The sequence below is a fragment of the Phaethon aethereus genome (genome assembly GCF_964289735.1).
Source record: "Phaethon aethereus genome assembly, contig: HAP1_SCAFFOLD_169, whole genome shotgun sequence".
NCBI classification, from domain to species: domain Eukaryota; kingdom Metazoa; phylum Chordata; class Aves; order Phaethontiformes; family Phaethontidae; genus Phaethon; species Phaethon aethereus.
The window spans coordinates 291,389-299,059 of record NW_028114203.1 but is presented as its reverse complement, the minus strand read 5'-3'; positions in this window follow the sequence as shown (position 1 = coordinate 299,059).

The window sequence follows — 7,671 nt, the reverse complement described above, 5'->3', positions numbered from 1 at the left end:
CCTGTGACAGCAGCGGAATTGCCCTGCTCACCCTGTATGCGCTGCCTTTCTGGGGACCACATAACAAACCGGCAACAAAGGGTTTCATTTCCAAGGGTTTTGGATGGTTGCGTCTCTGTCCAGGATACCTCCGTCCACGAAGACGGGGGCTGTGGAATGCCTTTGTCCTGGAGAAGGGCTGTTTGCTTCTTTGGGATTTTCAGCGTTGATCAATGAACTTTGATGGGCATCCGATGCAGCTTCTAGTGCTGAGGACTGAGCCGCCTTCTGCCAGCTCTTCCAGCATTGCTATATTCTCTGTCCTTGCCTCGTTGTGCTGTAGGGCTGTCCTCTTACGCCCCGCTATGGTGTCTGTGCCAGCAAGCCTGATGAGCAGTGCATGGGTTCACAAAAAGGCCACTGGTATCACGCAAGTAAACATCACTCGAGTAGCGTAGGCATGCGTGAGCCATGAAAACTTGCTTTGAGTTACGCTTTTTTGTTGGATGGGGTGTGGAGTGGAGAGAAGATGCCTTGCAACTCTTGGGTGCGTGCTTGTTTTCAAGGTGTGAACGGCTGGCTGCTGCGTCCAAGAGGCTCACGATACATCGTTCCTCCAATGTCCTGACAGTGTGCTTGAAGAGATTTGATGCTTTCTCCGGCAGAAAGGTTACCAAGGTAGGTACGCAAGTGCACTGCAACTTTGTCTGCTTGGAGGGAGACATTTCCCGAAGGAGAACCTTCCCTTGTTTGGAGGTTGTTCGCGTCTGCGCACGATGGCTGTCGAGTGCAGACGTCTAAGAAAAAACAGTGCAACAGCTGGGCCTTGCTCCTTCCCTCATGGTATGAGGAAAGCACCTCCAATGGGAAGAAAAGCACCTACTGTGCTCGTAAAGAGCTGGCTTGGCCAAGAACAGTTTTCTGCCACTTAAATGATGAAACGGCAAAAGCCATTTTCAATGAACCAAGAAGATACATATATATATATATATATATACACACATATATTTATATACACAGCCTCTAGCCTGTGTTTGGTGACCCGGTTGTCTCAGGCTTTTCCCTAAAGATGCTCAAGATAATTTTGGAGTCTTCTTGGTCTCTCTTTAGGCTGTGCAGTACCCAGAACATTTGGACCTCGGCGCGTACATGTCTCAAGCAGCTGGAGAACCCCTGCGCTATTCCTTGTACGCCGTGCTGGTACACGAAGGTTTCAGCTGTCAGGAAGGACACTACTACTGCTTCGTGAAGGTAAAAGTTAACTTTGTTTCCATCAGTGTGAAAATCGGTGCTGGTGAAGAGAAACTGGGATGCAAATGCTCCTGGTAAGCACTGTTCTCGGGGAGAGCGTCTCAGGAGGTGCTTGCTCCGATTGATGTTGGTGTATTGTGTCCTTCAGGGGTGTCCCGTCTGTGGTTTTGTTCCCAAACCCTGCAGTTCATCTAAGGATAGCGTTGCCTTTCTTTGCAGGCCAGCGATGGACGTTGGTACAAGATGAATGATGACTCTGTAGCTCTTTGTGACATCGAGACAGTTCTCTGCCAGCGTGCATATCTACTGTTCTATGTCAGGTAATAACAAGTATGAAGGGGTGTTCAGAACACACGCCCTGTCCTCCTGCTAGTCGTCGCCTTGTTGTTGTTGTTGTTGCTTCCTCCGGTGGGTTTTGCTTGCTGTCCTTGGAGAGAATGACTGTCCAACCGAGTTGTGTCTGTTCTGCAGTTCGCCAGGTGCTTTCTTCTCCCTCCTTGCTTGGTACTAAACTGTTGCGCTTGTGTAAATTGCTAGCTGTCTGCTGTCTGAGAGTGGCTAGCTGTGAAAAGGGCCGAAATGGATGTCCGAGAGGGTGTAAAGATGAGTTACTGCTCCGAAAGGGCCAGACACGGCTGGAAGACCATGATGTAATTTCCAGCGTCTAGTGCTGGTTCAGTCTTCTGCATGTCCTATCAAGTGCTGCCGGCACACAACAGCCTGGGCCTGAAGCCACAAGGAGGTTGCAAGAACAACCCTAAACTAAGACCACTGTTGTTTCTCCAGGTGCCCTGATTTGACCCCCCGAGCAGGCGTTGAATGCCAGGATACAAAGAGCATGGCCATGGCGGAGCCGGAGCAAGTGCTGAACGGTCTGTTTCCTGGAGGCACCGTGGGACTGCGAAATCAAGAAGGTGAAGAAAATGTGCAGAGGATCCAAGGGAAGAGGAACACATGTGACTCTGCAGGAAGTCCCCGTCAGCACTGCGGCAGGAAGAGAGCAGCCTCTGGCACTGAGGGGTGGGAGAAGCTGCAGAGAAGCCAACCTGACAGTCCGCCTCCCAAGCGGAGGTGCGCTTGCAGTGCGGAAACGCAGCAGGGCAGTCACCGCCAGCTGGTATGGCAGCGGACACCGTGCGCTCCCACCAGTGCCGGTTCACCCAGAGTTTGCGGGCTCTGGCCAGGCAAATGAAAAACCAACGGCCAGAAAGAGGAAACATTCCTGTGCCGAGGGGGGTGAAAGTGCGCCCGAAAGCAAAAGACAGAAACAAGCTTTCTGGTGATGCAAAGCTGAAAAAGAAATGCAAGAAAGTCAAGAAGCCAAAGCCATCCAAGGAGAACTCTGGAGAGCAGGACTAAAGAGCAAGCAACGTTTGCGGCATCGCCGGGAAATGTTTCCTAGCTCTTTGCCAGGTGTTTCAGGTGCGTGGCTGACGGACAGAGGCGTTCAGTGCTTGTGACTGAGCTTGCAATCACAGCCTGCAATTTATCATCGAAGGCTGCAGACAAGCATTGTCAAAAGAATGCTAACCATCAAACTTGAAATTTACGTGGGAAACAATAAAATTGCTCAACCCAATCCTAAGCGGTGCTTCTGATTTCTGCAGAACATGGGAGCGTGCAAGAAAGAACAGAGCGGTCTGGGGCTTTCTCGAGATTTTAACTCGAGGCTGCCTTTATGAAAGCGCCCTTGTGATCCCGAAGGCTGGAAGGTTTCCACACGTGCTGAGCACATTCAATGAGGATGTAGAGGCCTCAGGGGAGAAAAATGCCTGAGAAGAGAGCATCTGCAGTGCTGCTCGATGAGAGGCTCAGGTCGCCTGCGTGTTATTCTCCGCAGCGCCACCTGCGGTGCGAGAGAGACGAGGAAACCGAGGCGTTACAAACATTGCCACTGACAGTCCCCATCAACGGGGCCATCGTGTTAAGAAAACGGGTTTCCTCTCTCCCTTGTTTGGGCAAAGAAGCCGGTTTCCCGGCAAACTGGGGTAGTAGAGTTGGAGTGAGAAAGACAACGCGTAGCCTGGAAGATGCTTCTGCAGTGTCCCGCCAGAGCTGCACTTCCTACGCCTTCTGGCTCGTTTCTGAACCTGTCGCAAGGCGTCCTATATAGGAGATCAGTTTCGGAGGCAAAAGCGAGGCAGAAACGTGTAGGCCTTTCTCCTCACGGAAAGTATAAAACACTCAGCTCCCAAGCCTACCGTGAGACCCACTGCAAAATGAGCGACGGCGCTGCTCCGTCGGCATACGCTTTCACCTCCGAATGGCAGCGCTTGGGACTACTGTGCCCTCTAGAAACCGAATCCAGTGAGAGGGGCATTGGGAATGGGGATGTGAGCAGGAACAGGGTCCACAGGAGCAGCCAAGCGCGGCGATCTTTCTCGGCAGCAGTCACGCTCTGGTGACCTGGCGTGGCGAGATGTGTGCCTGAGAGGACAAGGCTGGCACACTGGACAGCTGTCAGGAGGATGGAGCCAGTCTCTTTTCAGTAGTGGCCAGTGACACTGTCCTTCTGGACCTGGCACACCTGTAAGTGAAGCGCTTAGCTTAGCCGTTTCCCTTAGGAGAACACACTGAAGGAATACTTGCAAGGCTCCGTTTGCTGTTCCAGTCTTTACTTTTACCAAACAGGGCCGAGAAGGCGCGAATGCTGAAAAGTGGTCAAGACCCACCTCCTAGGAGACTACCTGAGGGAAGTGCCTGACTTATATGGCATTGGTTGAAGCTATTCTGTTTTGTAAAGCATAAGGGACGCATTCGGCCACACAGAAAAAGACACACAAAGAGCGTGAGTGATGCTGTAGCCCAGCGCGGGCTGGAGACCTGCTTAAGCCATACGCCCTGGTGGAGCCCTCAGCCTCACCTCTGTGCCCGGTAAGAGCTTGGAACAGATCCTCCTGGGAGCTCTGCCGAGGCATAGCTGGATGACAGGGAGGTGACTGGAGACAGGCACCATGGCTTGCCAAAGGGCAGATGGAGCCTGACTGACCTGACGGCCTTCTACGATGGAGTGACTGACTCCCTTGGTGGATAAGGGAGGGGCAGTCGTTGTCACCTCCCTCGACTTCTGTGAGGCCTTTGACACGGTCCCACCCAACATCCTTCTCTTTCAGTTAGACAGGTATGGATTTGATGGACGGACTAGTTGATGGATAAGGAATTAGCCGGGTGGCTGCATCCAAAGCGCTGCCGTCACCGGCTCTATGTCCAGCTGGAACAGGTTGCCTAGAGCAGTTGTGGCTGCTCCATCGCTTGGGTTGGATGGGGCTTTAGGCAACCTGATCTGTGGCGGAAGACGTCCCTGCCCACGGCAGAGCGAGGTTGGACTACATGACCTTTCAAGGCCCTATCCAACCCAAACCATTCTACGATCCGATGAGAGGTCTGCCTTCTAGGTACCGAAGCGATGACTAACATATTTCATTAGGCAACAAATGAAATACAAACTTCTTTTTGTAGCCCTGAATTCCTGAGCATCTCTAACGAAATGGGGGAAGAAAATGCCTGGGAACGGAGCATTGCCAGCGCTGCTCCATTACAGACTCAGGTGGCCACAGGCTACTGGTAGAAAGTGGTGAGGTCAACTTTTCCTGTGTTTCCTGCCTGCTGTGTCGTGTGTGCGTGTGTGTGCATGAGAGCTTGTGCACTATTCCATTCATCTAACTCTAACCCTAACCATAATGGTAACAACTAACTCTAACCCTAAGACTAATGATTAACACCAATTGAAACACTAACCCTAAATCTAGAAACAAATCCTAACTAGAATCTAAACCAAACACTAACCCTAAACCTAATCCTAAACCGTAACGCTAGCCCCTAACACTGTCCTTAGCCCCAAACCTAAAACCTAATACTAACCCTAACTGTATCACTGACCATAACCCTAACCCTAAATTTAACACTAAAGCCTAACCCTAATACTCAACCCTAACCTCAACCCTAACCGTGACCCTAATGGCCCTAATGTGACAAATAACACTAACCTGAACACCTAACTCTAACCATAACACTTTAACACTAACCCCTATCCGCAAAGCATGTCACTAACCCTAAATCCTAAGCCCTTACTCCTAACCCTACCTCTAACCCCTAAGCCTAGCATTAACTGTAACTCTTAGCCTAACCCACACCATAACCCTAAAACTAAACCCTAATCTTAACCCTAATGCTAAAACCCTAACCTATACCCTAACGCCTAACACTAACCCAAAACCAAACCGTAACCCCTAACAATAACCCTAACCCTATCCCTAATCCTAACCCTAACCTAACCCTAACTCTAACACTAACTGTAACAACTAACCCTACCTCTAACCCCTATACGTAACGCTGACTCTAAACCCTACCCCTAACCATAATGACTAACCCTATCCCTAACACTCACCTTGAAAAGCTAAACCAAAACCTAACCTTAACTTTAAGCTTAACCCTAATGCACTTTAAACCTAAACCTAAACCTAATACTAACACTAACCATATACCTTAACCCTAACCATAACAGTTAGCATTAAACCTACACCTAACCATAAGCAATAACCCTAAACCTAACCTTAACCACAACCCTAACTCCAAAACGCAAACCCCAACCCTAGCTCTTACCATAAAACCCTAACCCTAACCCTAATCCTTGTCATAAGCCCCTAACACTAACCTTAAACCTAACCCAAACCCTAACCCTAATGCTAACCCTAACCCTAATGCAAATCCTAACCTGAACCTTAACCCTAAACTTAACCATAACCCTAATCCTAAAACTCTATCCACAACCCTAATGGGCCTAACCCTAACACTAACCCCTAGCCCTAACACTAACCCAAAACCAAACCGTAACACCTAACTCCAGCCCTAACACTAAACCTAATCACAGAATCACAGAATCACAGAATCACAGAATCACAGAATGGTAGGGGTTGGAAGGGACCTCTGAAGATCATCTGGTCCAACCCCCCTGCCAAGGCAGGATCACCTAGGGCAGGTTGCACAGGAACGCATCCAGTCGGGTTTGGAAAGTCTCCAGAGAAGGAGACTCCACAACCTCTCTGGACAACCTGTTCCAGTGCTCCATCACCCTCACAGTAAAGGTTTTCCTCATGTTGAGGTGGAACTTCCTGTGCTGCAGTTTGTGCCTACTGCCCCTCGTCCTGTCACTGGCCACTACTGAAAAGAGACTGGCTCCATCCTCCTGACAGCCACCCTGCAGATGTTTATAGACATTGATAAGGTCCCCTCTCAGCCTTCTCTTCTCCAGACTAGACAGCCCCAGGTCTCTCAACCTTTCCTCATATGAGAGGTGTTCCAGTCCCTTAATCATCCTCGTAGCCCTCCGTTGGACTCTCTCCAAAAATTCCCTGTCTCTCTTGAACTGGGAAGCCCAAAATGGGACACAATAATCCAGATGAGGCCTCACCAGTGCAGAGCAGAGGGGGAGGATAACCTCTCTTGACCTGCTTGTCCCACTCTTCTTAATGCATCCCAGGATACCATTGGCCCTTCTGGCCACCAGGGAACACTGCTGTCCCATGGATAACTTTTTGTTCACCAGGACTCCAAGGTCCTTCTCCCTGGAGCTGCATCCCAGCAGGTCAATCCCTAACCTGTACTGGTGCATGGAGTTGTTCCTCCCCAGGTGCAGAAGTCTATACTTGTCCTTGTTAAAGTTCATGAGGTTCTCCTCTGCCCAACTCTCCAGTCTGTCCAGATCCCATTGACCGGCAGCGCAGCCTTCTGGTGCACTAACACTAACCCTAATGACTAACCCTAACTCTAACCACTAAACCCTAAAGACTAATCCTAACCCTAAATCTAACCCTAACCATAACACTCTTTACCCCTAACCACTAATCCTAACCCTAACCCAAACTAGCCCTAACGCTAACCCAAAACCAAACCATAATACCTAACTCCAACACTAACCCTAAACCTAATCCTAACCCTAACCGCTAACCCTAACATTAGCCCTAGCCCTACACCCTAATCTTAACTTAACCATGGTCCTAACATTAACCCTTACCCTAACCCTCTCACCCTAAAAGAGCGTGTGTTCACTTTGCTTGGCCTGCGGTCATTTGCGCATCAGGAGGGTAGCAAGGGGGGTTAACGCAGGCCCTGCCCACCCCACAGGTGGCTCAGCTGGCCTGGGGATCGCCACTGAGAGGATGGCCACCCTAAACCCTAACCCCTAATCCTAACCGTAAGTCCCTAACCCCTAACACTAACACCCTAACCCCTAACACTAACACCCTAACCCCTAAGCCTAACCCCTAACTCTTACCCTAACCTGTTGTTTAGTAGGTGTCCTACATTTCTGGTCTCTTCCATTTCTCAAGTGAGTACTTCTGGGTTGTCTTCAGCGTTTAGAGTTCGTTTTTTGCTTTACCTGGTTTCTTTGAGGCCCATGCCAAAGGAATTACCACATTCAGTATCGGGCCTGTGTGGAAT